Source organism: Cervus canadensis, chromosome 9, assembly GCF_019320065.1.
Source record: "Cervus canadensis isolate Bull #8, Minnesota chromosome 9, ASM1932006v1, whole genome shotgun sequence".
NCBI classification, from domain to species: domain Eukaryota; kingdom Metazoa; phylum Chordata; class Mammalia; order Artiodactyla; family Cervidae; genus Cervus; species Cervus canadensis.
In genome coordinates this window covers 66,237,572-66,245,907 of record NC_057394.1, presented here as the reverse complement: position 1 = coordinate 66,245,907, position 8,336 = coordinate 66,237,572, and positions in this window count along the sequence as shown.

Sequence of the window (8,336 nt, the reverse complement as noted above, 5' to 3'; positions counted from 1 at the left end):
TATTAAAAGCAGTTAAAATGACACATTCTGAGGCTATGTAGTTGATTTAAAAATTGAAGTTGCTGGACTTTCCTGGTGGTGCAGTGGATAAGGATCTGCCTGGCAGGGGCTTCCCTGGTGGCTTAGTGGTAAAGAATCCTCCTGCCAATGCAGAAGACATTGGTTCGATCCCCGGTTCCGGAAGATCCCACCTGTGTGGAGTAACTAAGTCTGTGCGCCACAACTACTAAGCCTGCACTCTCGGGTCCAGGAGCAACAGCTACTGAAGCCTGCACCCCAGAGCCCATGCTCTGCAAAAAGAGAAGACACTGAAATACGAAGGCTGCATCACATCTAGAGAGCAGCCCCTGCCTGCCACAGCTGGAGAAAAGCCGCGCGGCAAGGAAGACCCAGCACAGCCAAAAATAAACAAATAAATGCACAGCATTGTTTTTAAATAAATAAAATTGAAGTTGCTAACACGACATTGTAACTCAACTATCAGTTCAGTTCAGTCGCTCAGTCATGTCCAACTCTTTGCGACCCCCAGGACTGCAGCACACCAGGCTTCCCTGTCCATCCCCAACTCCCAGAGCTTAGTCAAACTCATGTCCATCGAGGTGGTGATATCATCCAACCATCTCATCCTCTGTCTTCCCTTCTCCTCCCACCTTTCATCTTTACCAGCATTATTCCCAGGGTCTTTTCCAATGAGTCAGTTCTTTGCATCAGGTGGCCAAAGTATTGGAGTTTCAGCTTCAATATCAGTCCTTCCAATGAACACCCACGACTGATTTCCTTTAGGATTGACTGGTTGGATCTCCTTGCAGCCCAAGGGACTCTCAAGAGTCTTCTCCAACACCACAGTTTAAAAGCATGAATTCTTTGGTGTTCAGCTTTGTTTATAGTCCAACTCTTACATCCACACATGACTACTGGAAAAACCATAGCTTTGACTAGAAGGAATTTGATCGACAAAGTGATGTCTCTGCTTTTTAATATGCTGTCTAGGATGGTCATAGATTTTCTTCCAAGGAGCAAGGTGTCTTTTAATTTCATAGCTGCAGTCACCATCTGCAGTGATTTTGGAACCCAAGAAAATAAAGTCTGTCACTATTTCCATTGTTTCCTTATCTATTTGGCATTAAGTGATGGGACCGGATGCCATAATCTTAGTTTTCTGAATGTTGAGTTTTAAGCCAGCTTTTTTACTCTCCTCTTTCACTTTCATCAAGAGGCTCTTCAGTTCGTCTTTGCTTTCTGCTGTAAGGATGGTTCCATCTGCATATCTGAGGTTATTGATATTTCTCCTGTCAATCTTGATTGCAGTTTGTGCTTTATCCAGTCCAGCATTTCTCATGATGTACTCTGCATATAAGTTAAATAAGCAGGGTCACAATATACAGCCTTGAGGTACTCCTTTCCCCATTTGGAACCACTCTGTTGTTCCATGTCCAGTTCTAACTGTTGCTTCCTGATCTGCATACAGATTTCTCAAGAGGCAGGTCAGGTGGTCTGGTATTCCCATCACTTGAAGAATTTTCCACAGTTTGTTGTGATTCACACAGTCAAAGTCTTTGGCGTAGTCAATAAGGCAGAAGTAGATGGTTTTCTGGAACTCTCTTGCTTATTTGATGATCCAACAGCTGTTGGCAATTTGATCTCTGGTTCCTCTGCCTTTTCTAAATCCAGCTTGAACATCTGGAAGTTCCCAGTTCATGTACTGTTGAAGCCTGGCTTGCAGAATTTTGAGCATTACTTTGCTAGCGTGTGAAATGAGTGCAGTTGTGCAGTAGTTTGAACATTCTTTGGCATTGCCTTTCTTTGTGATTCTTTGGCATTGCCCCACAAAAGACTGACCCAGACTTGCCTGTGAGTGTCCAGGCGTCTCCAGTGGAGGCGTGGGTTGATGGCAGACTGATGCAGGGTTGGGGGCACTGAGTGCGGCAGCGTGTGCTTGGGACCTTTTGAAGGAGGTTGCCATTATCTTCATTACCTCCACACATGCTAGCAAAGTAACGCTCAAAATTCTCCAAGCCAGGCTTCAGCAATATGTGAACTGTGAACTTCCAGGTTTTCAAGCTGGATTTAGAAAAGGCAGAGGAACCAGAGATCAAATTGTCAACATCCACTGGATCATCGAAAAAGCAAGAGAGTTCCAGAAAAACATCTATTTCTGCTTTATTGACTATGCCAAGGCCTTCGACTGTGTGGATCACAATAAACTGTGGAAAATTCTTCAAGAGATGGGTATACCAGAATACCTGGCCTGCCTCTTGAGAAATCTGTATGCAGATCAGGAAGCAACAGTTAGAACCGGACATGGAACAACAGACTGGTTCCAAATGGGGAAAGGAGTATGTCAAGGCTGTATATTGTGACCCTGTGATATGCAGAGTACATCATGAGAAATGCTGGGCTGTATGACTTGCAGGTTGGAATCAAGATTGCTGGGAGAAAAATCAATAACCTCATATAAGCAGATGAAACCGCCCTTAGAGCAGAAAGTGAAGAAGAACTAAAGAGCCTCTTGATGAAAGTGAAAGAGGAGAGTGAAAAAGTTGGCTTAAATAAGCTCAACATTCAGAAAACTAAGATCATAGCATTGGGGTCATCACTTCATGGCAAATAGATAGGGAAACAGTGGAAACAGTGGCAGACATTGTTTTTTTGGGCTCCCAAATCACTGCAAATGGTGACTGTAGCCATGAAATTAAAAGACGCTTACTCCTTGGAAGGAAAGTTATGACCAACCTAGATAGCATATTAAAAAGCAGAGACATTACTTTGCCAACAAAGGTCTGTCTAATCAAGGCTATGGTTTTTCCAGTAGTCATGTATGGATGTGAGAGTTGGACTGTGAAGAAAGCTGAGCACCGAAGAATTGATGCTTTTGAACTGTGGTGTTGGAGAAGACTCTTGAGAGTCTCTTGGACTGCAAGGAGGTCCAACCAGTCCATCCTAAAGGAGATCAGTCCTGGGTGTTCATTGGAAGGACTGATATTGATGCTGAAACTCCAGTACTTTGGCCACCTGATGTGAAGAACTGACTCCTTTGAAAAGACCCTGATGCTGGTAAAGATTGAAGGTGGGAGGAGAAGGGGACAACAGAAGGTGAGATGGCTGGATGACATCACCGACTCAATGGGCATGAGTTTGACTAAGCTCCGGGAGTTGGGGATGGACAGGGAGGCCTGGCATGCTACAGTCCATGGGGTCGCAAAGAGTCGGAAACGAGAGAGTAATTGAACTGAACTGAACTGAGATGAGGGAGGCTGCAGGCAGTGTGGCTGGCTGGGTGGGGTGGAGATGAGGAATCCCAGCTTGCTGATGTCTTTTTAGACACCCATGTGGAGGACTGTCAAGTATCTGGGAGGAGCTGCATTTACAAGTCTGAGTTCAGAGGACAGATCTGGGCAGGAAATAAAAATTTGGGAGTCAGTTTACAGGTAGCATTTAAAGCCACTGGACTGAATGACGTGATCTCAAGTGAGCCAGGTGGAGACGAGAACCTAGAAGTGGCCCTAAAATGCTCTTCTGTTCAGAGGCCAGTTGGGCTTCCCTAGTGACGCAGATGGTAAAGAACCTGCCTGCAATGCAAGAGACCCAGGTTTGATCCCTGGGTTGGGAAGAGCCCCTGGAGGAGGGCATGGCAACCCACTCCAGTATTCTTGCCTGGAGAATCCCATGGACAGAGGAGCCTGGTCGGCTACAGTCCATGGGGTAGCAAAGAGTCGGACACGACTGAGTGTAAGAGTGTGTGTGTGTGTGCGCGCGCACACACACACACACACACACACACACACACGGGAAGCCCAAGACCAAGGTGGCGGCAGGCTTGGTTTTTCTGCAGCCTCTTCTTGGTTTGCAGACGGCTACCTTCCTCTGTAGCTGCCTTCCTGGTGGGAGACGGCAGCATCCGCACCATCTCTGCTCTGCGCTGGCACATCCCTGGTCTCTCGATGTGTCCTCACGTCCTCTCCTTATAGGAACACGAGTCAGATGGGATTAGAGCTCGCCCTAACAGTTTCGTTTTAACTTAATTACCTCTTTAAAGGCCCTACCTTTAAAGGCAAAGGGACTCAGTCATACAAACACATGTATCCATTCTCCCCTGAACTCCCCTCCCATCCAAGCTGCCACATAATATTGAGGAGAGTTCCCTGTGCTATAGAGTAGGACTTTATTGGCTATCCATTTTAAATACAGCACTGTAGTATTTATCCTTTTGGAATCAATAGATAGATAAAATACTTTACATCAAAGTTACCATGAGTTCAGTTATTATAAGAATAATATAAATATATAAAGTATTTATATTTAGTTACAGTTGACCCTTAAACAACACAAAGTTGAACTGCTGGGGTCCCCCTTCAGTTCAGTTCAGTTCAGTCGCTCAGTTGTGTCTGACTCTTTGCGACCCCATGAATTGCAGCATGCCAGGCCTCCCTGCCCATCACCAACTCCCGGAGTTTACTCAAACTCATGTGCATAGAGTCGGTGATGCCATCCAGCCATCTCATCCTCTGTTGTCCCCTTCTCCTCCTGCCCCCAATCCCTCCTAGCATCAGGGTCTTCTCCAACGAGTCAACTCTTCGCATGAGGTTGCGAAAGTATTGGAGTTTCAGCTTTAGCATCAGTCCTTCCAATGAACACCCAGGACTGATCTCCTTTAGGATGGACTGGTTGGACCTCCTTGCAGTCCAAGGGACTCTCAAGAGTCTTCTCCAACACCATAGTTCAAAAGCATCAATTTTTCAGCGCTCAGCTTTCTTCACAGTCCAACTCTCACATCCATACATGACTACTGGAAAAACCATAGCCTTGACCAGACGGACCTTTGTTGGCAAAGTAATGTCTCTGCTTTTTAATATGCTATCTAGGTTGGTCATAACTTTCCTTCCAAGGAGTGTCTTTACATGTGGAATTTTTTCAATAAATATAGGAACTGCATTTTCCTTTTACAGATCTTTAAGTTAAATAAGTGTGGGGAAAAGCTTGTGCTTGATTATAGGTCACAACATATGCAATAAAAAAAACCTAGGATTTGAGTCCTGAGTCTGTTCAATTCTGCCGTGGGTGAATCACTTATCAGTTTCTTTGTTTTCAAGGCAACAGTAGCAGTACTCCAGTTGGCACCCCTACCCACCATGTTGCTCAATGGCCAACTGTATAATATATTATAAAATAGCTCATATTTTGTTTATCATACTTAGATCTTTACAGTTTGCAAAAGAGTATATCAGTAGGATGTGCCATTGCTTATTAGTCTATAGACAACATTCAGTATACATGTGAATTTGCACAAATCTGAAGAGGTATGGAGTTTATAACGCACAAGGGCATGAGTGCATGCTAAGTCACTTTAGTCGTGTCTGACTCTGTACGACACTATGGGCTGTAGCCCACCAGCTCCATGGGATTCTCCGGACAAGAATACTGGATTGGATTGCCATGCCCTTCTCCAGCAAATCTTCCCAACTCAGGGATCGAACCCATGTCTCCTGCAGTTACTACACTGCAGGCAGATTCTTTACCACTGAGCCCCCAGAGAAGCCCTCACGTCACACAGACAGTCCACGTGTTGACCCTGGTTATCTGTAAAGGAGGATTTATAACTGGACATTTTTAACTAATTAGAATCCTCCCAGGATTTTTATGTGGAAGTTACACTAATATGATCTACCTCATCCCCCCACCAGATCTTGGCTCAAGACAAACAAAAGCCACATAAATTGAAGGAGTTTAGCTCCTGGGAAACTTAATATAATAAATTATTGACTAGAGCTACTGGGAGGCATGCTTAGAATGCAATTATAATTAAGAAAGCCTAAATCTAATTAAGTCTATCGCCTGAGAATTGACTGTATTAAATGAAGAGGTGAGCCCACAGCAGAAGTGGGGCGTGATAGAAAAATAAAAGGTGTCCACTTGTCTCTTGTCCTGTGTAGGGAAGAAGGCAACTCTGACGTATGAACACAAACACGCCAATCTCTTTAACACAGATATCCCTACACCATGGTGGTATAAATCCTGATGATTGCATCAATTAAATCTGTAGTTATCTTCATTTTTTCTGATCCAGGTTTACCAGTCAACATTCTGGTGATAATTTGTGGCTTTTGGTGTGGGTTTGTCTATGCATATAATTGTGTTCATCTTAAGATAATAAAATGGCATTCTGGATTATTAATATTATTAATCAGCAGTTGCAATGAGTGAATTTATTTAGCATGAGTCCTGAGGAAATCCTCCAGCAGGAATCAGGTTTGGCACCTCCAAAAAGGACAGACCAGAGGACAGGACCACAGGTGCTCCTGGCTCACTTGCAGCTGTTGTCTGTAAGTGACAACTTTGCAGCTCACTCTCTGTGACAGCAGCTTGGGTCAGTTGTAGAGCTCCCACACTCAGGGCTGTTTAACCTTGGGTTTTCCTGGTAAGGAAGGTCTTCTACTACATTGTTCTCCCTGCTGAAAAGTGGGTTAAATCACATTTTTGGTTGATTTGGAATTAAATTATTTAAATTATTGAACTTTAAAATTATTTAAACTACATCAATTGTTTAAACTATTTTCAGGGGCGTCCCTCGCGGTCCAGTGGTTAAGACTTCACACTTTCAGCACAGAGGGTGTGTGTTCAATCCCTGTTCAGGGAATTAAGATTGCATATGCCTCGCAGAGTAGACCAAAAAAAAAAAAGCCCAAATGAACTATTTTCAATAACTACCGCTTACATGGTTGCTCAGTCGGTAAAGAATCTGCCTGCAATACACGAGATGCAGGTTTGATCCCTGGGTCACGAAGCTCCTCTGGAAAAGGGAATAGCTACCCACTCCAGTGTTACTGCCTGAAGAATCCCACGACAGAGGAGCCTGGTAGTCTACAAACCGTGGGGTTGCAAAGAGTCCAACACGACTGACTGACTAACAACACAGACACCACTTACATACCATATTCATTGATTCAGTTCACTGGTCATCTTGAACAATGAACAAAACATTTTGGTGGGAGATACATGATTATAAAGATAGACTAAAATTGTGGACGCAACCCAAGTGTCTCTGACAGATGAATGGATAAACAATACGGGAGGGAGGAAAGGGAAACTATTATTTAATAGATATGGAGCTTCAGTTTTGCAAGATAAAAAGAACTCTAGAGAAGGATTACAAATAGCTTACAAATAGGATTACAAATAGCTTACAAATAGCATTACAAATAGCTTACAAATAGGATTACAAATAGCTTACAAATAGTTGAAAAAAGAAGAGATGCTAAAGGCAAAGGAGAAAAGGAAAGATATATCCATTTGAAAGTAGAGTTTCAAAGAATAGCAAGGAGAGATAAGAAAGCCTTCCTCAGTGATCAATGCAAAGAAATAGAGGAAAACAATAGAATGGGAAAGACTATAGAGATCTCTTCAAGAAAATTAGAGATACCAGTGGAACATTTCATGCAAAGATGGGCACAATAAAGGACAGAAATGGTATGGATCTAACAGAAGCAGAAGATATTAAGAAGAGGTGGCAAGAATACACAGAAGAAGTATACAAAAAAGACCTTCATGACCCAGATGATCATGATGGTGGGATCACTCACCTAGAGCCAGACATTTTGGAATGTGAAGTCAAGAGGGCCTTAGGAAGCATCACTACGAACAAAGTTAGTGGAGGTGATGGAATTCTAGTTGAGCTATTTCAAATCCTAAAAGATGATGCTGTGAAAGTGCTGCACTCAATATGACAGCAAATCTGGAAAACTCAGCAGTGGCCACAGGACTAGAAAAGGTCAGCTGACATTCCAATCCCAAAGAAAGGCAATGCCCCAAAATGTTCAAACTACTGCACAATTGCATTCATCTCACATGCTAGCAAAGTAATGCTCAAAATTCTCCAAGCCAGGCTTCAACAGTACGTGAACTGTGGACTTCCAGATGTTCAAGCTGGATTTAGAAAAGGCAGAGGAACCAGAGATCAAATTGCCAACATCCGCTGGATCATTGAAAAAGCAAGAGAGTTCCAGAAAACCATCTACTTCTGCTTTATTGACTATGCCAAAGCCTTTGACTGTGTGAATCACAACAAACTGTGGAAAATTCTGAAAGATATGGGAATACCAGACCACTTGACCTGCCTCTTGAGAAATCTGTATGCAGGTCAAGAAGTAACAGTTAGAACTGGGCATGGAACAACAGAGTGGTTCCAAATAGGGAAAGGAGTATGTCAAGGCTATATATTGTCACCCTACTTATTTAACTTATATGCAGAGTACATCATGTGAAATGCCGGGCTGGATGAAGCGCAAGCTGGAATCAAGATTGCCGGGAGAAATATCAATAACCTCAGATATGCAGATAAC